The 27,050-nt window shown below is 45.1% G+C and overlaps 1 protein-coding gene across 4 annotated transcripts in view; it reads left to right on the top strand.

The window, feature by feature from the left end:
• LOC128324290 (uncharacterized) overlaps nt 1-27,050 on the top strand; it is a 259,679-nt gene that overhangs the window by 186,883 nt on the left and 45,746 nt on the right. For all 4 annotated transcript variants that reach the window (XM_053248662.1, XM_053248660.1, XM_053248665.1 and 1 more), the window contains one exon: nt 25,069-25,175. The gene's annotated coding sequence lies outside the window, so the exon portion shown is untranslated. The remainder of the gene's footprint in view (nt 1-25,068; nt 25,176-27,050) is intronic.

The raw sequence follows: 27,050 nt of genomic DNA on the forward strand, positions 1-27,050 counted from the left end.
GAGTCACCCAGCAAGTATCCTGTCTGAATGGGGATATGAACTCGGCTCTCCCCGGTCCTAGTGCAGCACTCTAACCACTACAGCACGCTGGCTCTTCATTTAGAGTATCCTGGCTGAATGGGGATTTGAACTCGGGTCTCCCCGGTCCTAGTCCTGCACTCTAAGCACTACACCACGCTCACCACGCTGGCTCCTCATTTACAATGTCTTAATTGTGAAAGAATGACAGATCTCCCTTAAATGATCAGAAGGCTCAGAAGTACCGATCTGTATCAGATCAAGGTCCCCTGGTCCAGCATTCTTGGCAAGGATAGGAACATAGCAACACATGAAGCTGCCATATACCGAGTCAGACCATTGGTCTATCGAGCTGAGTATTGTCTTCACAGAGTGGCAGCGGCTTCTCCAGGATTGCAGGCAGGAATCTCTCTTGGAGAAGGCAGGGAGTGGGAGGGCACTTGCAACCTTCTGCTCCTCCTCCATCCCCTGAGGGGAATAGCTAACAGTGCTCAGACATCAAGTCTCCCGTTCATATGCAACCAGGGTGGGCCCTGCTTCGCTAAGGGGACAAGTCATGCTTGCTGCCACAAGACCCAGCTCCTGCTTGAGTGTCATGAATAGCGTCCAGTGGGAAGCAGGATCCCTGATACAAAGAGAATCTTGATCAGTGGAGGGGAGAGAATTGTCTGGGTTTTGGCAGTTGGCCTTCTGAGGTAGCTCTGGAGGGCTTGTCTGAGGAGAAAAGCCTTTGTCGATGCGGCAGCTGTGTCTGGGAGGAGCCCTTGACGTGAAGCCAGATGGGGCGGTAGCATAAGGCAGCAGATTCTGGAGGCCCCAAGAGGGCCCCAAGATGCCCCCCACCCCCCGTGGCCCTACTATTGAAGCATCTCTTCAAGAGGGGCATGCATCACTTGATGGAGGAGAGGTCTCTCAAGGGCTGCTAGTGGGAGGGCGGGCTATAGGCCACCTCCAGGCTGAAGGGCAGGATGCCTCTGAGTCCCAGTTTTTTGCAGGGGAGTAAGAGCAGGAGAGAGGCCGTGCCCTCAACTGCAGCCTGTGGGCTTCCATTGGCATGTGGGAGGCCACTGCGTGAAAGAGGATGCTGGACTAGATGGGCTTCCTTGGGCCTGAGCCAGCAGGGCTGTTGCGATGTTCTTAGGACTGTTCTGAGCCTTGGAATCCTGAGCGCTGGAATAGCGTAGGGGTTAGAGTGGTGAGGATAGAGACCGGGGGTACCCGAGTTCTTATCCCAATTCAACCTTTTCGGGATTATTCCTTCTTTCAAAAATTTAGACCCCGCCCCTCCAGTACACTACTGCTCGGGCCAGCTCACAGCAATACGGCACATATCAGGGACGAGAAAAAACAAGAACATTAACCAAACGGAGGAAACAAATCAATCGTCAGGTTCAAAAGCACAATCACTATCAAGTTCAAACTCTACGTCCTTTGAAAAGCTAAAAAACGGAAATGACAACAACTCAAAACTAAAGAAGCTACCAGACATAACCCAAGAGGGGGCCTTAAAAAGCCTCCTTAAAAAGTGGTTAGTTAAAAACACTGAGGGAGGGAGGGAGCGTGGGAAGCTCTTCAGCCAGGGCCTTCCAATGCCGAGGGGCAAAGAGCGAAAAGGCCCTGTCTCTAGTCCCCACAAAGAGGATCTCTGTTAGTAGCGGGGCCATGAGCGAGCAGAGCAGGGCCTGAGACGATGAACGGAGGGCCCTGGAAAATTAATAGGGGCAAATGCGCTCCGACAGCTTCCCCGGCCCCAAGCCCTGTAGAGTCTTGAAGGTGTGACTCAGAGTGCTCTGAGTGGGGCACACCTCTGGGAGCACCGGGCCGCCAGTGGGGCAGGAGAAACGTTCGTGGGCGGGGGGGAACTGCAAGAGCCATCTCGCCGTCCCCCTGGCCTCCTCCAGTCCCGGAAAAGGAGGTCGTGTACAACCTCCATATCTCTCATCTAATATTCCTTGCATTCATCTATAGTTGAGTGGGGCTAATCACTCTTGCATGGTCGCCTCTTTTAAAAAGCAAAACCAAAAGCAGAAACTCTGCAGTCCACTGAAAGTCAAGTGTACATTCTTCCTTGCTTTTGTTCTTTATGACATGTATAGGCCGCTCTACCTCCAAGGAGCCCAGAGCGGTGTACTAGAAACTTAGGTTTGTCCTCGCAACAACCCTGTGAAGTAGCTTAGGCTGAGAGAGAAGCGACTGGCCCAGAGTCACCCACCAAGTATCCTGGCTGAATGGGGATATGAACCCGGGTCTCCCCGGTCCTAGTGCAGCACTCTAACCACTATAGAATGCTGGCTCTTCATTTAGAGTATCATGGCTGAATGGGGATTTGAACTCGGGTCTCCCCGGTCCTAGTCCTGCACTCTAAGCACTACACCACACTCACCATGCTGGCTCCTCATTTACTACTTCTTAATTGTGAAAGAATGACAGATCTCCCTTAAATGATCAGAAGGCTCAGAAGTACCGATCTGTATCATATCAAGGTCCCCTCGTCCAGCATTCATGGCAAAGATAGGAACATAGCAACACATGAAGCTGCCATATACCAAGTCAGACCATTGGTCTATCTAGCTGAGTATTGTCTTCTCAGAGTGGCAGCGGCTTCTCCAGGATTGCAGGCAGGAAGGAATCTCTCTAGGAGAAGGCAGGAAGCGGGAGGGCACTTGCAACCTTCTGCTCCTCCATCCCCTGAGGGGAATAGCTAACAGTGCTCACACATCACATCTCCCGTTCATATGCATCCAAGGTGGGCCCTGCTTCGCTAAGGAGACAAGTCATGCTTGCTGCCACAAGACCCAGCTCCTGCTTGAGTGTCATGAATAGCGTCCAGTGGGAAGCAGGGTCCCTGATACAAAGAGAATCTTGAGGAGTGGAGGGGAGAGAATTGTTTGAGTTTTGGCAGTTGGCCTTCTGAGGTAGCTCTGGAGGGCTTGTCTGAGGAGAAAAGCCTTCGTCAATGCGTCAGCTGTGTTTGGGAGGAGCCCTTGACGTGAAGCCAGATGGGGCGGTAGCATAAGGCAGCAGATTTTGGAGGCACCAAGAGGGCCCCAAGATTCCCCCCCCCACCCTTTGTGGCCCTACTATTGAAGCATCTCTTCAAGAGGGGCATGCATCACTTGATGGAGGAGAGGTCTCTCAAGGGCTGCTAGTGGAAGGGCGGGCTATAGGCCACCTCCAGGCTGAAGGGCAGGATGCCTCTGAGTCGCAGTTTTTTGCAGGGGAGTAAGAGCAGGAGAGAGGCCGTGCCCTCAACTGCAGCCTGTGGGCTTCCATTGGCATGTGGGAGGCCACTGTGTGAAAGAGGATGCTGGACTAGATGGGCTTCCTTGGGCCTGAGCCAGCAGGGCTGTTGCGATGTTCTTAGGACTGTTCTGAGCCTTGGAATCCTGAGCGCTGGGATAGCGTAGGGGTTAGAGTGGCGAGGATAGAGACCGGGGGTACCCGAGTTCGAATCCCCATTCAACCTTTTCGGGATTATTCCTTCTTTCAAAAATTTAGACCCCGCCCCTCCAGTACACCACTGCTCGGGCCAGCTCACAGCAACACGGCACGTATCAGGGACGAGAAAAAACAAGAACATTAACCAAACGTAGGAAACAAATCAATCGTCAGGTTCAAAACCACAATCACTATCAAGTTCAAACTCTACGTCCTTTGAAAAGCTAAAAAACGGAAATGACAACAACTCAAAACTAAAGGAGCTACCAGACATAACCCAAGAGGGGGCCTTAAAAAGCCTCCTTAAAAAGTGGTTTGTTAAAAAAACTGAGGGAGGAAGGGAGCGTGGGAAGCTCTTCAGCCAGGGCCTTCCAATGCCGAGGGGCAACAAGCGAAAAGGCCCTGTCCCTAGTCCCCACAAAGAGGATCTCTGTTAGTAGCGGGGCCATGAGCGAGCAGAGCAGGGCCTGAGACGATGAACGGAGGGCCCTGGAAAATTAATAGGGCCACATGCGCTCCGACAGCTTCCCCGGCCCCAAGCCCTGCAGAGTCTTGAAGGTGTGACTCAGAGTGCTCTGAGTGGGGCACACCTCTGGGAGCACCGGGCCGCCAGTGGGGCAGGAGAAACGTTCCTGGGCGGGGGGGGAACTGCAAGAGCCATCTCGCCGTCCCCCTGGCCTCCTCCAGCCCCGGCAAAGGAGGTCGTGTACAACCTCAATATCTCTCATCTAATATTCCATGCATTCATCTATAGTTGAGTGGGGCTAATCACTCTTGCGTGGTCGCCTGTTTTAAAAAGCAAAACCAAAAGCAGAAACTCTGCAGTCCACTGAAAGTCAAGTGTACATTCTTCCTTTCTTTTGTTCTTTATGACATGTATAGGCCGCTCTTCCTCCAAGGAGCCCAGAGCGGTGTACTACATACTGAGGTTTCTCCTCGCAACAACCCTGTGAAGTAGCTTAGGCTGAGAGAGAAGCGACTGGCCCAGAGTCACCCAGCAAGTATAGAAAATACGAGTAAATAATTGGAAATGGAAGGTAGTCAAATATGTGATGATGCATATTAACATTAAAAGAACTAATAGTACTTCGAATGTATGAGTGTGTTAAAAATGTCAATGCTAAAAGAGCTAAAAGTACTAAAAATGTAAATGCATATTATAATGATAATACTATTACTATTTTTAAAAACACTAAAAATGCATAAAAGACATTTAAAAGGGGACATAAAATAGTAGAATTTAAAAAGCATAATATAATAGAACTAAAAAAGTCAGAGTAAAAATTATATTGAATGTTAAGACCAATAAAAGGAGTAAAAGGGGAGGCGTGAGCAATTACCAAATCAAATCAGGGCTAAAAAGGCTCAGAGCCAGTCATCCGTTGGCGGATGCTGATCGCAGCTGCACAGTATCTGTCAACGCTATAAATTATGTTAGGCTTAAGGTCAGAGAGTAGCAGGGAACTGTAGAACTGTCTTGGTTGTCCCGGGATCTTGCTTAACAGTGGAAGAATGAGAGAAGCATGAATATCTCTATAGAGCGAGCAGTATACAAGGACATGCTCAGTAGTTTCAATCTGCCCTGAGCCACAGGGACATAGACGGTCTGCAAGTGGGATCCTTCTATAGCGGCCTTTTAGCACTGCTGAGGTGAGGCCCATGGCAGCGAGCCAAGGTTAACACCCTTCTGTGGTTTGGGACCCCCAATTGACTGAGATATACTGCAGGAGAAGCAGAATATCTAAGCCCATCACTGATATAAAATTTTGGGACACTGCTGAGATCAGTTTGGTGCTCAGTGTCTGTAATGCGCTGCTTGATGGTTGCTTTTGCCTTATCATAGCTCATGCTGAGCATGGTCAGGGTGGAGAGCCCCAGCAAAGCCATTTTGGCCTCAATTGTCTGTATTGAACTAGAATTGTAGTCGTTGTATAGGGTTAATGGGGCAAGGCCAATTGGGCGAGAGGATAATCTGAGCCAATAACAAAGAGTGGTCGCCCACACCCTGGCCTCAATCTTGATCAGGCCTGTTTCCAGATTGTACCCGTTCCAGAGACGCAATGTTGGGAAAGAGGCCCAACTGAGCACCATAGAGGAGCTGAGCTAGTGGCTTGGCTTTGAACAGTTCAAGTGCTGCGGGTAGATAATGGCCTCCTCTTGTCCATAGGTACTGAAGAATAGCAGAGGAGTTTCTCTGGGCATTTAAAGCCATGTGTTCTCCATGGGCTTTTCTAGAGCCACCAGAGTGGAAAACTACTCCCAAGTACTTAAAATGGGTAACCTGTTCAATCTCATGACTTTCTATCCTCCAAGAGTAGATCTTGGGCCTCCTGGCAAAGGCCATACTTTTAGTTTTGTGATAGGTAATTTCGAGGCGATCCTCCTTACAGTGCAGCAACAAGGCCCTCAGTGCTCTTCTAAGGCTGACGGGGGTCCTTGAGAAGATAGCTGCATCATCTGCATATAACAATATGGCAATGTGTCTCCTCACAAGTTTTGGAGGGTGAAAATCAGGATTGCTAAGCTGGCCCACCATAGAATTAATGTAGAAGTTAAGTAGAATTAGGGCCAAGATACATCCTTTTTCAAAGCCTTTCTGAGTTAGAACAACCCTTGTGAGGTGGCCTTGTGGACTACATCTCACCTTGAGTGAGGTGTCTATATGCAGGGTGTGGAGGAGATATAGCAGATGCCGGTCAATGGAGGAGGCCTCCAACTTCTCCCATAGTTTAACACGTGAAATAGAATCGAATGCTGACTTGAGATCAATGAAGGCGGCATAAAGGGAGGTCGTCCTGCAGGAGGAATATTTCTCTATCTGGTGCCATAGGACTAGGCACTGATTGATGGTGGATAACCCTTCCCTAAAGCCTGCTTGTTCCTCAGCAAGGAGATTTTCCTGTTCCAGCCAATCTCTAAGTTTCCGGTATAGGTGTCTCGCATAGAGTTTGCTGATGGTATTGAGCAAACGAATGGGTCTATAATTGGCGGGATCGTCCTTCTTGCCCTTTTTAAATATGAGGACAATGATCGCTACTCCCCAGTCCTTGGGAATTTGGCCATTCATACTGATATAGATAAAAAGTGATGCCAGGATGGGAGGGCACCAGTCCGGATTGTTTTTAACAGCCTCCGGAGGAATGAGGACATCTCCTGGAGCCATTCCCAGTCTTAGTTGGGTGTCTAGACTGCGGATCTCTGAAGCTGACACCGGAGACCATGCTGGGGTATCCTCAATGGCACAGGAGGGACTTTTGCAGACTACGACAGGGTCTTTGTATAAATCTTGAAAGTGTTTCTCCCAGATCTCTGGATGGATATGACAGTCCAAGTGATTTGGGCCATACCTGGGAGAGTTCTTTATTAGATGCCAGAACATAGCAGAGTCTTTGGATCTAACGGCCTGAATGAGTCTTATCCAAGCCTCTTTCATGGCCTCTTTTTTCTTACGAGTCAGAAGAATTTTATACTGCCTTTTCTGCACAGCCCACAGTTCTGAGCCAGATTTGTAATCTCGATAGGTATTGGCAAGGGCTTTTTTGGCAATGACATCAAAACTTATCAAACTATTGCTTGGAGGCTGGTTGATGCTGTGTATGAGGCTCACGGTTCTTACTAGAGAGGAGCTGCTGTAATTCCTGGACTAGGGCCTTATAGGACTCCAGAGGTGCATAGATGGGGTCGCTGTTAAGTAAGGAGGATTGGATACACTGCAGGTGGTCAGAGGCAAGTAGCTCTCTCAGTGCTTGATCCAGATGCAGTGTCCATTTTGCCGAGTTGTTAACCCCTTGCTGGGTCCTAGCTGAGAATTGGGCAAAAGCCTGTGTTAGAGCCTCTATTTGTCTTCCAATTTGGTATAAACACCCTAGAATTAAAAGCAAACCTTCTGGAGAGATAAGACAGGCATCGCTCAACTGCTGGGTAACAAGGTCAGACTGGGAGTGAGGTGCTTTCCCAACTGTAGAGCTTTGGCCCCCATGGCTTGGAGAGATTCCCTCCTGATTCCTCCGTTGAGACGATCTTGAGGTGGATTGTTTGCTATGTGTCTCCCGGTGAGTCTGCCTGTCAGTGGGGGTGGGGGCTTCCGAGGTCAGGGCTGTGAATCTGTTCTTGGTACTCACAGCAAAAGAGTCTTCTGGCACTGCCTCAGTTGGGGGGAGGAAGTTTTCAATCCTTTGCTGTTTCTTCTTCTTCCCTGATTTCCCCCCTTCTTCCTTTGAGGGGGGGGGGCTCTTGCTGCTGGGACTCCTCAGTAGTATTTTTCTCCCCCTGGATGGGATCAACCCCTTCAGTGGCATGCCTGGGGAGGGGGAATGCCCAGGTACAGGCAGAAGCTTGATGATTAGGTTGTTAGCCCATCACTATCTTGCCCTGCCTCCCCTAATATCTTTGTTTAACATATAAAAATTGAGCAGAAATTTTCCCAGTCTCTATAACTTCAAGCTTTCCCTTTCCCTTTTCCAACTGTTCATAAATATTTACGGATCCCGTTCTATTGTACATTGACAGTAGGTTCTTTATCTTTGAATGTAATATATTTATCTTTCCCAGTGTTCCCTTTTTAATACTATTCATCTGAGATATGCATTCCCCCCCTTATAAAAGCCTTCATAGCATCCCATCTTATAGTTAATGGCGTTTGCTCCATATCATTTTCATGGAAAAAATTGTTTAATGTTTGAGCTAACTGTTGTTTTGCTATTGAATTATTAAATAATACACGATTAAGCTGTTAAAAATGAAACATTTTTGTAAATGGAACATTCTCCTCCAATTTAAGTTCAAAAATCCCCAGGGCATGATCTCTTATAAGTATAGGTGCAATTTCTCCTTGCTGAAATTGATTTTAAAAGCTTCTGGAAGCCCATATATAATCTATCGTAGAATATTGATGTCTACCCAGAAAAAAGGTAAATCCTCTAGCTGAAGGATTCATAACTCCCCACGTATCTACTAGCTCATTCGATTGAATTAGTTTCTGGAGATTCTTATAAAGTAAAGATTGTTTTTTGAAAATAATTTTGGTTCCCCCAGTTAGCACCATTGCATCAACATTTAAATCTCCTCCTAAAACTATATTTCCCCCACGAAATTTACTTAATTGTTTCATAGTTTTCTGTATAAATCCAATCTGGCCCTGGTTAGGGGCATATATAGAAACTAATGTTATATTTTTATTATCTCATTCCCCCTTAATAAATATAAACCTCCCATCACTATCCTTCTGAATCTTTTTAACCTTAAATTGTAAGCTAGCTTTAAATAAAATAGCCACGGCCACCCCTCTTGACTTGCTAGTCCCTGTCGCAAAACACCGCTGATCAAAATACCTATCTTTAATTATATTTGTCTTATAAGTTTCTTGTAACATAACCACAGATGGATTAAAAGATTGTATATATTTAGTAATTCTAGCTGTCTTAATAGGATCACCTAGTCCTCTAACATTCAGTGAAACCACAATACATTGATCACCCATTCAAATCTCTACGGTCTACATAATAATTCAGCACAGCTTCCAAAACCAACAGTTTCACCAAACAGCCTAATATATCTTGAGTTACTTTTATACTTAATTTTTTTTTAAAATGTTCTTTCACATATTTTATATCCCCTCCCTCCCTTCCCTCCCCAACTTGCTTGGACTATAGCGAGCTCTCACAGATGGTCCTAAACAAAAGGAAATCCTCTTCAAGGTCCAAGTGGGTGGGGGCAGCATACCAAAGCAAAGCTTCCCCTCCTCTTCAGCCCAATGCATTAATACAATATTCCAAATCATTTAGCCAATCTCTATTCATTATCCTAGGAAACGCTCCTTCCACTAATACCACTATTATTATTATTATTATTATTATTATTATTATTATTATTATTATTATCTACTTATACACATGACACTCATTGCAAAGACCATACTGTAGAAAAACAAGAAATAATTCACTTGTCATATCCTTTGAAAACTATCCAGTCTCTTCCCAGCTTCCAAGGCCGTCTTCTTAATTGCCTCCAGATGTGCCTCTAAGTTCAGCCAAGACCTTCTTCATATAACTCAGAGTTGAAACAATCTCTCTTCCTTGTGACTTAAAGACAATTAACTTAAAAGGGAACCCCCATTTATAACGAATTCCCTTTTTTACTAATTGTTCCATGAGTGGTTTGAAGTCTCTCCTCTTCTGGAGTGCAGCCATGCTAATGTCTTGAAACATTTTAACTTTGCTTCCATCCAATTAATCTCTTCCACCTCACACACTTTCCCCATAATCCTGTCTTTTATGCCAGCATTAACAAATCTCACAATAGTGTCTCTTGGTTGCTGCAACAGCTTAGGAGAAAACACCCGGTGAGCTCATTCAATATCTTTGTCCACAATCTTTAGGTATGGCAATAGAAGATTAAGTTTACGAATGAGAAATAATAATAATAATAATAATAATAATAATAATAATAATAATAAATAATCAATTTCTATACCGCCCTTCCAAAGAGAAATAACAAACAAATAAGATGGGTCCCTGTCCCCAAAGGGCTCACATTCTAAAAAGAAACATAAGACACACATGAGAAACAGTCACTGGAAGTACTGTGCTAGGGGTGAATACGGCCAGTTACTCTCCCCCTGCTAAATAAAGAGAATCACCATGGTAAAAGGTGCCTCTTTGCCCAGTTAGCAGGGGATAAAATAGATCCAGTTAAATCAGCTTTCCCCATACTTTCATTCATTCCTTTTAGCTGTATTTTATTTATCCTATTGAAATCTTGGACATCAGCCAATTCTGTCTTGATTTCAGCAATATCTTTAAAAACTTTGCTTATGTCAGGTGCATTTTGCGTATCACAAGCCTTGCTAGCAGTTTGAGCAATGTCTGAAATTTGTTGAGGTCTTGGTGATGTCTGATTTTCCACTTATATTGTGCAAATATTGACCATGCAGGGGCTTCTTTTTCCATTTTTCTGCTCAGTTCTTGACTTGTTCTTTCTTGTAGGCCTGCTTTCTTTCATTGGTGTTGAATAGTTTCGCATTATGGACCATTTGAAGTGCATCTTCTTCACTGTCCTTGATATATTCTTCAAGGCCTCTTTTCTCCTCCTCTACTGTTTGATGGACTTGCAGCATTCCTCTTCCACCTGAGCTGCGAGGGAGGTATAGCCTATCTACATCACTGCGGGGGTGCAAAGCATGATTGATGGTCATGATTTTCCTGGTCTTACGATCTAGCATCTCTAGCTCTGCCTGGGTCCAGTCTATTATTCCTGCAGTGTATCTGATAACAGGTATAGCCCAGGTGTTTATGGCTTGTATGGTGTTCCCACCATTGAGTTTGGACTTGAGGATTTTTCTAACTCTCCTGATGTATTCACTTCCTATTTTTCTTTTAACTTCAGTGTGTGCGATGTTATCAGCCTGGAGAATGCCCAAGTATTTGTAATGTTCTTTCTCTTCCAGGCTCCTGATCTTGCTTCCATTGGGTAGTTCTATTCCTTCTGTTTTTGTTATTTTCCCTCTGTTCATTATTAATGCAGCACACTTGTCTAGTCCAAACTCCATTGCTATATCGCTACTGAATATACGGACAGTGTTTAGCAATGATTCGATTTCTGACTGGGACTTTCCAGGTTATCGGTCTATAATTACTTGGAACTGCACCTTTTGCTGGGTCTTTCATGATGAGATGAGTTTTCCCAGTTGTTAGCCATTGTTCAATATCACCTCCCTGCAAAATGTGATTGAACTGTTTTGATAGTTTATGAAGGCTTGTTAGGTGTTTAAGCCAAAAGCCATTCAGTTCATCGTCGCCTGGCGCAGTCCAATTTTTAATTTTCTTTGCTCTTTCACTTATTAATTCTGGTGTTATTGTTATATCTTGCATTTGTTGGTTAAATTTTTCGACCTCTTTCATCCAGCCTGCTTTTTTATTATAATCTATTGGATTGTCCCATAATTTCCCCTAGAACTGCACTGTTTCTTCTTTATTTCGTGTTTCTACATTTCTTGCAGTTTCTTCTTCTATGCTTTGGTAGAAACGTCTCTGATTCGACTGGAATTGGAGATTCTGCCTGTGTTGTGTGATTCTGGCTTCGTATCTGCTAATCTTCTTTGACACTGCTGTTATTTGTTGCTTTATTATTTCCAGGACTTCTCTAATTTTCCTTGAATTGAGGTGGTATTTTTGGATCAGATACTGTTTGGTGTTTTCATTCTTCAGCTTCTTGTCTTTCATATCTTTCAATTTACTAGCATCTGATCTAAGCCTGGAGATTTTATTTTCTAATTGAATCTTCCATTTAGGTGATGTACTGCTTTCTTTTTTGACAGGTCCATTAATCTTATATCCGAGCTCTTGTGTTGTTATTGTTGCTGCACTGTACATTAGTTGGTTTGTTTCTTGCAAATTATTGGTTGTTATTTCTGCAAGTGCTGCATTGACATCTTTTAATGCCTGAGCAAGTTGTTTTTTGGCAACTGTTTTTAGAGCTGGAAGTCGCCCCCTGGTGGTTGTTTGGTTCATGTGCTCAGTTATTTTTTGCTTTAGTTCTTGTTGCTTTTCTGTTAAATGGCATTCAGGTTTTTGAGGTGAAGGAAAAGGGGAGGTTGCCTGGTTTTGATTTTGAAACAGTTCAGCAACAGTGGCATCCTCAATTTCCAACACCTCCTCCACTTGCGCCTGAGCAACTTCTTCAATTGGTGGTAATTCTTCTTCCATATCTTGAGCCTGTGTTGCTCTTTGCAGTTCTTCCAGCTCAACTCCTGTGAATACTTTATTTCTTATTATGAATCTTCTCTGGTCTGCTAGCCTTTGTTCTGTTTTTTCTGTATCTGGATGCTTCTCTTTCCAAATTTGGTACATTCTTTTAAAATAACCTCTTCTAGTTGGACTAGACTTGTAATAGCAGATCATTATTTATTATTATTATTATTATTATTATTATTATTATTATTATTATTATTAAATTCAATTTCTATACCGCCCTTCCAAAAATGGCTCAGGGCGCTTTACACAGAGAAATAACAAATAAGATGGAACCCTCTCCCCAAAGGGCTCACAATCTAAAAAGAAACGTAGGATAGATACCAGCAACAGTCACTGGAGGTACTGTGCTGGGGGTGGATAGGGCCAGTTACTCTCCCCCTGCTAAATAAAGAGAATCACGACGTTAAAAGGTGCCTCTTTGCCAAGGTAGCGGGGCACTGGCAAAGCAGGGTTAGCTGTTAGCAGTAATTCCCTTTCCTTTTCACTGTACATCTGTCCCAGACATTCTAATACTATAAATTCTTGGCTTCAAACAGAGCTCTGGCAAAATTAAGCAGGCTAAAGCTGAATAATAGGCTTGGTTGGAGAGAGAGCAACAGGCTCAGCATGCCATCTTCCCCAGTGGCTAGCCACAAACCCCATGGGTCAAAGAATTATTGCCTTTGGTTCCCCAAGAGCTCCCTAAACTCAGCCAAGGACTCAAACTGGGGAAAGCAGTGGCCTTTGTGGTAGACAACATCTTTGGATGCCACACAGCTCTCAGCCAGGGCCCTGGCAGTTGATGTTATGGTCTGATGCCTTCTATGTCTAAAGAACTGGAAGATGGATCAGAAATCTCTCTTCAGTCTAGTTTATTCAGCCTTCGAGGGCGGTAAGTGTTTTGGTGAGGTCTTGGAACCTGTCCTGGTAGAAACCAAGGAGAATAAGAAAATAATGCAGATCTCTTCCACCAAGGAAGAATGTTTCAAAGGGACCAAAACTAATTTTTATTTTTGTCAGAACAAACAGGACAGGTTTTCTTGGGCCAGGTACAGATTTGCCCCACGAGACTATTTCTCAAGTAGAAATTTCCAGACCACCCAGTCCAATAAGGCTAGATTCAAACTCTCAGTGACTACACATTAGACATGAACATGGGGGAAGGCTCCAAGAATTTGCCTGCACCTGGCAGCAAATGTCATCTGATGCCTGGATTCACCAGACCATCTCTCACTATTATGTTCCAGATTTTTGGTCCCAGCCCCTGGACAGGTCCTCCCATCCCCAAGGTGCCGGAAGAAGGGCAAGCATGTGCTAATAATGTTGCAAGCCATCCAGCATTTATTTCAGAATCAGGCCATCGAACTGGTTCTGGAAGAGGAGCACAGACGGGTTGTACTCTTCCTAGTGCCAAAGAAGAATGGGAAGTGGAGAGCCATACTGGACTTGAAGTTTGTAAACAGGTATCTAAGAAGGGATTTGGTATGGAGACACTCCGATCCATAGTAATGGCAATTCAGAAAGGGGATCTCCTGGTCTCTGTAGATCTGAAAGAGGCTTATTTCCACGCTCCCATCCATCCAAAGTATAGGAGGTCCCTGCACTTTGTGTAGAACTGTGCTGCATTTCTAGTACAGGGCTTTCCCCTTCAGACTGTCAACTGCACCATGGGTGTTTACTAAGATCATGGTGGCACTTGTGCACTTGCTGACGAAGGAGTTCACCTTTATTCATATCTAGATGACTTGTTGATCAGGTGCCCCTCCCCTCAGAAAAGTCTCAGGGATATTTAATCTACCCATTTGCCTGAGGAACCATGGCTTCCTTGTCAACACCCAGAAGAGTTCCCTCTCTCCCCAGTCCATGATTCTCCACCTAGGAGCCATCATAGATGTGTTGTGTTTCTTGTTCATGATGTTTAAAGTTAGAGTTCAGTGGCACCAGAACGATTCTCTAAGACTTCAAATTGGGGATGAGGAGGTAGTCCTCCCAGCTCACCAGAAAAAGTTGTTTCCTGATTGGCCCTGTCTTGGAGCAGGTGGGAGGAACAACCCAGCATCACTAGATACACTCCCTACCACTGAGAATGATCTTTCAGGTGAGTGCCAACAATGCAGTCAAACCTTGACTTTGATCAGAAATTTTGTGTCGACCATGACTATAACATCTGTTTCAGTACCAACAAAGTGAATTTCTTTAGTGTCGGCATTAAACTTTCAACTACTATTCAACTTTACATATCAATTGGAAGGAACAGCAGCTGCTGTGTTCTGCTTCCCACCTGGAGACCATCTTCCAGATATCTAAGACACCATTCATGTCTACTTGCAAAACTTCACCATCTAGAACTACTTCGGTGATGACACAACAAGCACTGGAAGAAGAGAAACATCCTCCTGTTGAGTCTAGAGGTGAACATTGCTACCAACTATTTCCTCAATATGATCACTGCTGGTACTGTATTGCAGGAGCATGGTACCACATGAGGGAAGTCAAAAGCCATATAGAGTTGAACTGTGGTTTCTTCCACCTGGACTGTGAATCCAGATTTCCACAACCATACTCTCTAGTGCCTACGATGGGAGATTTCATGCACCATCATTAGGAAGCTTACTCTCCACATTTTCGCTACTATCGCCCATCATCATGTAGAGAAATGTCTCCTGTGCATGAGGGCTAACAGCCTGGAGCAGCAGCTAGACAGAGACATATCAGCCACAGTTTCTGAAACCTCCAGTCCCTCAGCAAACTGAGCAAGTAAGGGAAAACATTATGCATCTTCCACATAGCTACTCTGTGACAACAGTGACAGCTACTCTGTGACCACCAACTACCACAGCAATCCCAATAACTCCTATCACAGAATCATCTGTTGCACAACCTACCTCAGAATCATTTAGCTGGACTCTTAGTACCCTTTGTTTAGGTTTGATGTTAATATAACTTCATATTTGTACTTATTGAACCAATCTTCCCATTACTCATAAACATTTTACTTTTCTTCCAAAGCAATGCATCTGCCTTCTATATTGTACCACAAAATCATACAGGTATCATCTCACACTGCATGGGAGATAGCAATGGTAAACCCCTCCTGTATTCTACTAAGACAACCACAGGGCTCTGTGGTTGCCAGTAGCTGACACTGACTTGACGGCACACAAGGGTGTAGCTAGGGGAGAGGGGGGCCTGTGTTCATCCCTCTCTCTGGCGGCCCCTCAGATTGAGGGAGACAATGGAGAAAATAGGAAGGGATGGAGCTGGAGGGCCCTCAGGAGCTGGGGGCCCATGTTCTTTGAACCCTTTTGTTCAATTATAGCTACGCCCCTGACGGCACACTTTACTTTTACCTCCTAACCCAAACTGATTCTTTGCATGCTGTGCAGAACATCTCATTATATTTAAGGAAGCCAAAGCTGAAATTCCAGGATTAAACTTGCATCTATCCCAAAGAACTGTGGCAAACTACTATGGTCTTAATCTATGTTAGATGGTCAAAAGCCTGCCACTTTAAGACCAGAGTTAAGGCTATTTCATTTTGGCTCAAATGTCACAAATCTGGGGCACTGGAACACAAACCGAATGCCTAAAAAGATATGCCATGTAATCTACAATGAAGTTTTGCAATGTCACAAATTGTGCTTGCTTCCAATTTGCCCTTCACGTGCACCCATGTTTTCCCTTGGTCTTTGAGGCCCAAATCAAGATGAGGATAGTGGAGTGCCTGGCACAAACCTAGTCACCCATGATGTCAGTTTGGTGCACTGAAGCCAAGTTGTAAGAGAATTATTCTTCAGTCTATAAATTCTTGCCTCTCAAATGTCTTCACACAGGAATTATTCATATATCCATAGATAGCTCCTTGGAGGCATGGTAACAAAGAAAGCAGATCTCCAAAATACTTAGAGCATACTTGGCGGTAGGGTGGGCATGGGCGTAACGATAGGGGGGGCAGGGGGGGCACGTGCCCCAGGCACCGCTTAGTAGGGGGCGCCCAAAAGTGCCCCCACCTATCCCCTTCCTCCCCCCCCCCATTTTTTTCCTCCCAAAAAAAATTTTTTGGTAAAAATTTTTGAGTCCAGGTCGGCGGCGGCACCCCTCCCCCCCCTCGGCGCAGGCGTGACTTGCTAGTCACTCTGCTTCGTTTCCTGAGCAGCAACAAGGAATCTCTTTTTCTCTAGACAAGCAGGCGCCGCGCTAATGGGACTACCACTACTTCTCTTCGGCTTGCCTCCGCCTCCTCTAGACTCCGCAGCAGCTTGCGCGCCCTTTGCTCCCGCTTACTAGCAAGGCACCTGGTGTCTTTGAGACGCCAACCGCTTTTAGTAACCTGAACTAAGGCATTAGTGCAGCGGTGCGCCAGACTTCCTCTCTGCTGCTTTCCTATCACTAGGCGGGATGGCGGTAACCACACGGTACTTTCTGGCAGCGGCCGTGACTTTTAGCCGAGCCTTGCTCCTCTGTGCGCTCTTCTCCTTGGTACGGCCCAGCTCAGGTAAGTGAGTGGACGATGCGCGTGAGAGCAGCAACTCCTGCGCGCTCTTGACTCCCCTTGGAAGCCTTCCCCTCTCTGTGAAGCTGCGGTCCTCCTAGGCACGCTTGAGCGGGACTCGGGACAGGGAGTCACTAAGACTTCTTTTTTTTCCTGCGTAGAAGAGCATAAAATTGTGCCGTGGGTGCAGCCTTTCCCGTGCAATCTGCCTGTAGTGATGGTAGAGTAGAGATTGTTCCCATCGTTTCCTAGGATTTGCTTGTTCATTCTTTCATTAGATGTTGGGTTTTTTTGCAATGCCGCAGCAAATTTGTTAAACTTTAGAGCTTCTCAAGGGCAGCTCTGGGGTGGGGGACAAGAGGGCAATGCGTGGGGTTGTTGTGTTTCCCCCTCCTGCAGAGCGCGCTCCCGCAAGTAACTGGCGGAGGCTTCTGAGGAGCCTTCGCTTTGGCTTCAGTAAATGCTGCTAAGGACTGAGACGCCTGTGGCGGGGCGGGGGCGGTGTTGAGACGAATACCTTTGCAATCGTTTATCTTGCAAATCAGATGGAACAGATTGGATTGGGGGGGAGGCGAAATGTGGAAGAAATCAGTCCCTCAACCTGGGCGGGCACATTTGGAAAATTTATTGCGATAGGTTTAGTCTTGCAGTGGTTTCCTTTATTGTTTTCATTAGGGGATCTGAAGCACAGCAGAATTAATCTAACTCTCGACTTCCCAATGGTGGAAAAGGCTTTGTGGTGGAGTAGGAATATTATTTGCCTCGGATTTTATTGAGGATTTAATGCTTGCTGCCTGGGAAGGCTCTGTGGCGGGCGCACTTTCCCCCAGGGTGGAGGAGCCTGCCTCGCCTTTCCCCCAGTTTGCTTTTCCGGTGCGTGTCCCCTGGCTTAGGGAGCGGGCGCGCGCGCACACACACACCCCTTCGCTCAAACAGAAGCTGAAGTTGGGAGGGGTTTCTTCTCTTCCACCACGCTCCCCGCCAGCAAGCAAGTCTTGCCTGCCTTCTTGGGTATGTTTTGGTGTTGGTGATCCTTTTTAGTGGCCACCTTTGACTTCCAGTCTCTGGAATTTGGCATGTTTGGACCTCTTCTTCTTCCTCTGCTGTGAGTTTTACAGTTATTTCAAACAGATGAAATGCATTCCACTTACTGACCATTCTTCTGCAAATCAGTTTCTTTCCACTGAAAGATTAGCTAGAAAACCAGCTAGAATTTCAAATGGGATTGTTTATGCACTGAAGAATAAGTATTAATAGCAAAAATGTATTCACAGTATGATTGTTTTCTGCTGATGAAAATGAATTGCTACTTTAAAAATAAGAAAGAAAGCAGCCTATTCATTATAGAATATTTGTTCTGATACTCTGCAATCACACTCCCAATTTATAAATAAATATGTATGTCTAGGTCATTATAGAGTCTAGAGCAGTAAGCCCCAGTTATCCAACTTCTTGCAAAACAGTATGGCTTTCAATCAAAGTTATTGATTATTGTTCCACTTTATCCAACTTTTTTGCTTTTTCAAAGAGAACTTTGGTTAGGGGTGGAAATAAAGAGAGAGTGTTTTCATTCTTATTCACATTCAAACATAATCAACAAATTGAATTAATTGCCAGAAGATGTAAGCCCCTTTCATTATTTATAATAATGTAGTATCATTGCATCATAATTCTGATGTTTGAGATACAAGCCAACTCCACAGGGTTGTTGTGAGGAAAAACCTGTCTTGGAGATGCTGCCAGGGAGGGAACCTGGAACCTCCTGATGCTCTTCCCAGAGCAGCTCCATCCCCTGAGGGGAATATTTTCCAGTGCTCACACTTCTAGTCTCCCATTCAAATGCAAACCAGGGTGGACCCTGCTTAGCTAAGGGGACCAGTCATGCTTGCTACCACAAGACCAGCTCTCCTCCTCCACAACATAGGAGTATATACTGCATGTTGGCATCTGATGTAGGAATCTGCTTATGGTGGGCAAACATGTGTTATGTATGCACAGTATGTTGGGGGGGCGGGAGTGGCGCGGCGGGGGGGGGGCGCAATTTCAGTGCTTGCCCCGGGCACCGTTTCCCCTAGTTACGCCTCTGAGGGTGGGGCGGTGGAATAAATTGAGACCTCTTCTTTAAAAAAAAAAGCTGCATTACTGGCTGATAAATTCTATTTAATGTTATAACCAAGTTTATGAACAGCATAATATTTTGTCAGCTAAGTTATTAGAAAGCTGGATTATGTTTATCGAATATTGGTGGAATAAGGCACATTCTTCGCAAGATACTGGGTGTTTGTTTTATATGTTGTGGATGTATTTACGTGTGTGTGTGTGTCTGTGTCTGTGTGTGTGTGTTAGAATTGTTGTAAAGACTATATAAAATTGTACATGGATATGAATCTGCAGACTCAGACACAGGGGCATATCTAGCAGAGAGGGGGCCTGTGTTCGTCCATCTCCCTGGCGGCCCCTCGGAGTGAGGGAGAAAATGAAGATAATAGGGAGGGGTGGAGTTTTTTGTTTTGTTTTTACACATTTTATATCGTCCTTCCTCCAAGGAGCCCAGAGCGGTGTACTAAATGCTTAAGTTTCTCCTCAGCACAACCCTGTGAAGTAGGTTAGGCTGAAGTAAGTGACTGGCCCAGAGTCACCCAGCAAGTATCATGGCTGAATGGGGATTTGTTGCAAGTTACAAGGTCTGCTTAGTATGAGAACCAAAGCATACTAAGCAGATTCTTTCCCACTGACATACATTCAGGAATACAAGATGGAGGGGACTCTTGCTCTCTTCAGCTAACATCAAAATGGTGTAGCAAGAGCTCAGTTCTTCATTAACTATATACCCTAGGTTCAATACATATATGAAATGCTTAGGTTGCTGGGTGGGCAAAAGGGATGGGGAGTGCCTGCTCAGCTGCCCGCCCGCTCACTTGCACGATGGGAGATGCATGCGCCCACCCACGGGGGCCAAGGGGTGGGGGTGATGCAACAATGCAACAACCTATCCGACAAGTTGCTGCTCCGGGCAGCCACCTGGGTCTGCCTTGCAGGCCGGCTGGCCCTGCTCTTGGCTCACTGCCTGGCACATGACCCAGGCCATCAGTGCCCCTCCCCATTTGGTGCCCTAGGCAACCACCCAGTGCAGGCTTCCCCAACCTGCTGCCCTCTAGATGTTGCTGAACTACAACTCCCAGCATCCCTAGCCACAATTTATTGTGACTGGGTATGCTGGGAGTTGTAGTTCAGCAGCATCTGGAGGGCTGCAGGTTGGGGTAGCCTGACCTAGTGGACAGACCAGCCCTGGAGAGAGCTATAGGCCTGAGTGAGGCCAGCCAAGGTCTCTGCAGCTGCTGGACAGGGATCTTTTCCAGACCTGCTTGGGAGGTGCCAAGATTGAACCTGGGGTCTCAGGGCCGGCTCTTCCGAGGAAGCAAGAGATGCGTTGAATTGGGGCACAGCTTGCTGTGGGCACAGAGCGCCACCGACTGGAGTCTGGGAAGGTGCCAATGGAACTTGAAGAAAAGCAACAGGCTTTTCTGTCTCTTTCTTCTCTGCAACCAAGTGGATTCCGAAGTGGATTGCAATGCAAAGACAGACAGACTCACAGAGGTGGGGGCTGGACTCCTCCCAGCTGCCAGTGCCCTCTGCTCAGTCTGAGTCAACAAGTCATCAAGTCAAAACAAAGGGACTCTCTTTGTTTTGCAAAGGGACTCTCAAACAAACTTGACCAGAGCCACATAGAAAGAGGCTCTCCTCCTCCCCTTGCTTGCTCTCTGGGCTAGACTCTCTGTACATGCACATAATCACTCCTCACCTCATGTGTGAGGCTCTTCAGATCAGAGTGAGGAGAAAGGAGACATGGGGAGCAAGACCACAGGCACAGTCTCATTTCAAAGAGGAAGCATCCTTTATCATTCCTATTTCAAAAACAGTAAGCAAAATGGAGGGGTGCATATGGGGGATGTTTTGTGAAATGGGGAGATACCAGGCATGAAATCACTCTGTGTCTGTGATTCTGGGGATGGCAGAGTATTGAATGCAAAACATGCAGTGCCTGTAGCATCCAGGGCAAAAATGCAAAAATGCAGTATGTTTTAGTTGCTTAATGCAGTATAATGTTCAATTTAATTTTCAGTATGATTATTTTGAGTTAATTGAGTAGAATTTACAGGCATAGGTAGGGACTATTTTTTAAAGGGTTAAAATAAGGAGCAAGGACTACTTGAGTGTTTTGCCTGCTTAATCATGAATGTATGCACAATATTGCGATTAAATGGCACAAAGAAAAAAGCCTGTGTGTGATCTTGTGTAAGTTTCAATGATGAGATAGAGGGGAGTAAGAAGGATTTTGTGAAGGTGGTTGTTCATGCTGGCCAGTGAATTGCTGTGAAATGAATACCTTACTTATATAGCAATAGCAATAGCACTTACATTTATATACCGCTTTATAGCCAGAGCTCTCTTTATAGCCGGAGCTCTCTAAGCGGTTTACAATGATTTAGCATATTGCCCCCAATATTCTGAGTACTCATTTTACCGACCTCGGAAGGATGGAAGGCTGAGTCAACCTTGAGCCCCTGGTCAGGATTGAACTTGCAACCTTCTGGTTACAGGGCGGCAGTTTTACCACTGCACCACGAGGGGCTCCACCAGGGGCTATATATGTTATACCTTAGTTTAAAGAATATACATATGGATATCTCTCTCTCTCTCTCTCTCTCTCTCTCTTCATTCAGTTCTGGACATGTAAAGGTAAAGTGTGCTATTGAGTTGGCGTCTGCTCCTGGTGACCACAGAGCCATGTGGTTGTCTTAGGTAGAATACAGAGGGGTTTACCATTGCCATCTCCCGCGCAGTATGAGATGATGCCTTTCAGCATCTTCCATGTAGCATGTGTATAAATGTGGTTTAGTGGTTAGAGTGCTGGACTAGGACTGGGGAGACCTGAGTTCAAATCCCCATTCATCCATGATACTTGCTGGGTGACTCTGGGCCAGTAAGTTCTCTCTCAGCCTAACCTACTCCACAGGGTTGTTGTGAAAGAGAAACTCAAGTATGTAGTACACCGCTTTGGGCTCCTTGGAGGAAGAGTGGGATATAAAATGTAAATAACAACAACAACAAAAAAAACAACAGAGTTTAGATATCAACAGTTAACGGGGGGGGGGAATTAAATGAAACAAAAAAGTACTGTGAAACCCACCCATTCTGCTGAAAACCTGGCGCCCTCCTCAAATAGATCCCCCCGCCCTCTCAGTGCCCCCAGTCTGGCCCTGCTCCCTCCGCTCCAACCCGATCGCGCACTGCTGCTGGCACTGCTGTTACTGTGCATCACGTGGACCTGCCTGGTGCCTGCGTGCAGCATCCGAACCGCCTCCCGCTGGCGCCTCCTCCATAGGCGTAACTATAGGGGGGCAGGGGGGGCACGTGCCCCGGGAGCCACTTTGCAGGGGGCACAAAAAAGTGCCCCCACCGATTTGCCGGAATTTTATTTTATTTTATTTTATTTTTTTAAAAAAAATATTTTTTTTTGCAGAGCAGTCCCCTTCCCCCGGTCCCGGTGGCGCCCCCCCCCCCATTGGCATTGCTCATCCAGCACTGGGCGCCACGGCGTCTTCGTAGTCCAAGTCTCTCTCTCCCCGGCGCGCCCCGCCACCAGTTGCGCATGCGTCGAGAGGAGGACACGCACCAGAGCAAACTTCCTGAACAACTCCCTCTTCTGAACAACTTCCTGAACGCCCGAACCAGTTCCCCTTTTTGCTCATTCAAGTCCTTCCTCCCCTAAAATCTAACCATGTTTTAACTGAAAAGGTTCAGGGAGGGGGAGATGGGGGGATGTGGATTAGCTGTTTCAGCCCATCAGGAAAGTCTAAACCTCCACCGATTTAATGAACCAGACTGAAAATCAGATGAACAGAGAATGTTTTAATGAAAGGTGGTATATAAATTTAACAATAAGTAAAACTATCATTAGGAGCAATTAGCGATTACTTAAACATTGGTGCTGCCAAGCAATTTGCAAATAAAACTTGAAGCCCTTTGAAAATAAGCTGGAATTAATTGTAGGTTGGGCAGGGGGTGAAAGTATATACTTCTACACATTTATTGTTAAATTTATATACCACCTTTCATTAAAAACAACCCCAAAGTGGTTTGGTTTTAGTCATGGATTTTAATTTTAATTGCTCTTTTTGTCAATGTGATGAAGATTAGTTAAATCTGAGTGGTCTTAGGCAACCAATGATTACTTAAACCCATGTTTAAGTAATCACTTAAATGCCATTTCATTTTTTATTGTCATAAATACTCTCCAACCAATTTAAATAGCAAAGGTGTATATTATCGCTTTATTCAATTGCAGGGAATCTCAAAAAAGCAGGATTTGCAACTAAGGCAGTGCATATCTTCTCTAAAATGGCCCTTTTATAGTTTTTCTAACTTTGAAATCGTAACATAAAACAAAGCATAAATGCATAAATGCTTCCCCCTCCATTTGAAACCTTTTCTGGTGTAAATAGCGCGCGGTTTTGGAAAAGGGGAGTCTTTCTTTAACAGCGGGAGAATAAGGAGTCTTTAGCACTATCACCCTAGTCCCTCGAATTACTTTGGAGTCCTTGGTTTTCGTTTTGTTAAAATACAGTCACTCACAAGGGAAAGTCAGGAACAGAACCAGGGCGTGAGGGAGAGGCATCATCATCATCATCATCATCATCATCATCGCATCATAATTCTGATGTTTGAGATACAAGCCAACTTCACAGGGTTGTTGTGAGGAAAAACCTAAGTATGTAGTGCATTTTGAAATTTTTGGTAATTTTTAAAATTTTTAAAATTTTTAAAATAAAAGTTTTCTGAAACATGTGTGTCAGTCAGATGTATGTTGGGGACACGGCGGGGGGGGCAATTTCAGTGCTTGCCCTGGGCGCCGTTTTCCCTAGTTATGCCTCTGGCCTCCTCCGTCTTCCCGCGCTCCAGGCGCTGTGCTTGCTGTGACTCCCCTCTGAGCTTGTTGTGGGCATTTTGGGGGAAAGGTTGAAACAACAAGCAGCAGCCACCAACCAAACCAGTTCTCTAGCCTGTGTTGTTCTCCTGCGTGCGGGTCCAACTGTTCCCCTTTCCCTGCTCTTGAGGGAGGATGGAGCTGCCTGAGCATATGATATCAGACAGAGTGAAAAGCTGTGGAGAAGCTGCACCCTGAAAGGAGTGGAAACAGGTTTCCCTTTCCCTGCTCGAGGGAAGAGCTGCCTGCCTCCGCATCTTATATCAGCGTAAACAATTAGCAGTCTGACATTTACTCAACTAAGTTCACTTCAGCTAAGGTTGAAACCTTAGTATAATTATCCCAACCTGATCCATTTGTTTGTTCTCCTGGCTGTCCGTGGTATCCTCAAAAGTCTTCTCCAGGACCAAAGTTCAAAAGTGTCAATGCTTTTTCTATCTTGCTTCTTCAAAGTCCATATATAGTATATACATATATATGTATATTATATCTATACACCATTATATATATATATATATAGAGAGAGAGAGAGAGAGAGAGAGAGAGAGAGAGCGCGTTGTGTAGTGGTTAGAGTGCTGGACTAGGACCGGGGAGACCTGAGTTCAAATCCCCATTCAGCCATGATACTAGCTGGGTGACTCTGAGCCAGTCGCTTCTCTCTCAGCCTAACCTACTTCACAGGGTTGTTGTGAGGAGAAACCTAAGTATGTAGTACACCACTCTGGGCTCCTTGGAGGAAGAGTGGGATATAAATGCAAAATAAAATAATAATAATAATAATAATAATTATTATTATTATTATTATTATATACAATGTTATGTACATAATTACATAAAATCTTTGTGTATTAAATTTTGAATACACACTAATTGTATTTCGGATTTTTATTTTTCACGATAACTAAGGGCGCTCAACAGAGTGTTGCATCTGGCCGCCAGATCCCCTAGAGCCGGCCCTGCTTCTTCTGCACGCAAAGCAAGTGTGTCTGACCATTGAGCTGCAGCCCTGAATGTCATTGGCAGTGAGGCACTGAATTGTCCCTACCCAGGGATTGTAGTGTCTAAGCTTCTTTATCCAAAACAAGATCAGAGTTGTGCTAACATTCACACGTGTGGGCTTTTATCCCCTCCACGCCCAGTTCTTTGGGTTCTCAGCAGTTTTGTGTTCTGGGGCATGTGTATGTGTGTGCGCGCACACACGTGCTTTGATTTTTGACTACAATTGGCCACTAAGTTGAATGGCAAGAGTTTTTTTACCCAGATGTGGATATATTTTATGGTATGGCATTAATCAAACTGAAAAGAACAACACCCCAAACTATCTCAGCCCACTATACACTTCCCCACCCCCACTGCCTTCTTTAATTTTGCAGGGGAAATCTGGTCTCCCTCTCTCTTTTTAGATATTCATGATAAACCTGAAACGTCGGAAAGACAGGCGGGATCGAATGTTGCGAACCTTGCACGAGCAGGAAATTGCTGTCAAGCTGGTAGAAGCTGTGGATGGAAAGTGAGTCTTGATCTGCCTCCTATGACTGTGGAAGGCTTAAACATCGTCTGGCACGATGCTTGAACCTCGACAACAGAACTATTTTTGATATGGTGAATTTGATGGATGGCAGGGCATGAAAGATATCTTTGAGGCAGTCTCTGTCACACTATCTGCCTGGAAATGCTTGTGGACTATGCAAAACACTGCAAGGCCTTTTTGAGCCTGACACACTCATCCACAGAGGAAGCTTCCTGCTAAATTTCTGCATAATTCATCAGCTCTGGCTTTGCTGTCTTCCATTCTACCTCCACTGAGGATAGGTATTCTGCCACTTCTCTGCATTGGGCATGACTGGATTGTTGTTCAGTTGTTCTTAATGCAGCAGAATTAATTGCCCTTATACAAGGATGCCTGATGCTGGTCAACATGACACCCTGCTTTGGATTTCCCTCCTTCTAGTCAGTGGAAACACCAGATTAGTGACTAATACAGATACCCAGAGCTGCTGAGGGCATCTGAATGCATGAAGCCGCTTTCTTCTGAACATTAGAAAGCTACCTTATACAAGCCAGACCATTGGTCGATCCATATCTATCTATCTGTATATATAATTCTCTAAGGCGTACCTGTGGCTAATCCCATGTGTGGCAGCTCTCGTGAGAATTCGCAAGCAGAAGCCTATGAGACCATGGTGATTGGGCAGTGGGGATTCTATATGCAGATAGAGAGGAGGAGACTGTCATGGTTTAAGTCAGTTGGAAAATACACGCACACAAACACACACACACACACATACACACACACGACCTGCAAGTAATTTTGCCCTACTGGAGGCTATCCTGACTAAGTTTATTAGATGCATTTTGCAGGTACCGTGTTGTGCTCCAAATGCTGTCATCAGAAGAGAAGTTGGGCTTATTAGGCTGGAATCCTTATACTGGTGCTGTATCTTTAGATTTTGGTTAAAACTGAGTTTTGGACAGGTGTGTTTAGCCTCTTTGGCTATGAATGATGGTTTTAATTTGAGCTGGAAACGAGCTATGTTAAGTAAATTTTCTTTTTTTGGCCTCTCTGTAGAGGATTTGCATACTGTAGGAATTGAGCAAGCCAGGAAGTTAGTTAAGCAACGTGACCTGAATATAGAAGTTCAACAAGAAGGTGCATGGATCAAGCAGGGTTTATACTTGGGGAGTCAAGCTATTAAACCAGCTAAGTACTTTGATGTGGTGCTTGTCCCTAAATTTAGACAAGCCCTCACTTTAGCGCGTTTAAATGTTCTTCCAACAGCAGTATTGGATGGCAGGTTTAAGGGAGTTCCGCTATTTTTATGACTTTGCCCATGTGGCAAAGGGGTTATAGAATTCACCTCGCATGTTATCCTTTATTGTGATTTTTATAGTGAACCCTGCTTAAGACTTATATCTCCTATGTTAGATAGTTTGCCTGGCTGGTCTGATGAATTTTATTTAAATTATCTTTTAACTAATGTGGACACTGATATTATCTCTGTTATGGCCAGGTTTTGTTATATTATTTGTAAAATTTGTCCTGGTTTATTGTAAATGTTTGCTGGTCAATGACCAAATAAACTTCTCTCTCTCTCTCTCTCTCTCTCTCTCTCTCTCTCTCTTGGCAGGGGTCTGCAAAGAGAGGAGTCATGAGGGATGAAAGAACCCCTTCAGGAGAAGGAGGCTGCCACTGTGTGAATTAGATGAGGAAACAAGATGAACAAGATCTGAAACAAGATCTGTTAACTCAGAGAGGGAGAGGGAGGAGGAGAAGAAAGACAGGAGAAGAGTGAGTGGAGTAGAGAGAAAGAGAGAAAAAGAGGGGAAGGGGAGAGAGAAAGAAGGAAGGGTGAGGGATGGGCCTGAGCCTGTCAGCGGCCTGAGG

Source organism: Hemicordylus capensis, chromosome 4 (genome assembly GCF_027244095.1).
Source record: "Hemicordylus capensis ecotype Gifberg chromosome 4, rHemCap1.1.pri, whole genome shotgun sequence".
Lineage (NCBI taxonomy): Eukaryota > Metazoa > Chordata > Lepidosauria > Squamata > Cordylidae > Hemicordylus > Hemicordylus capensis.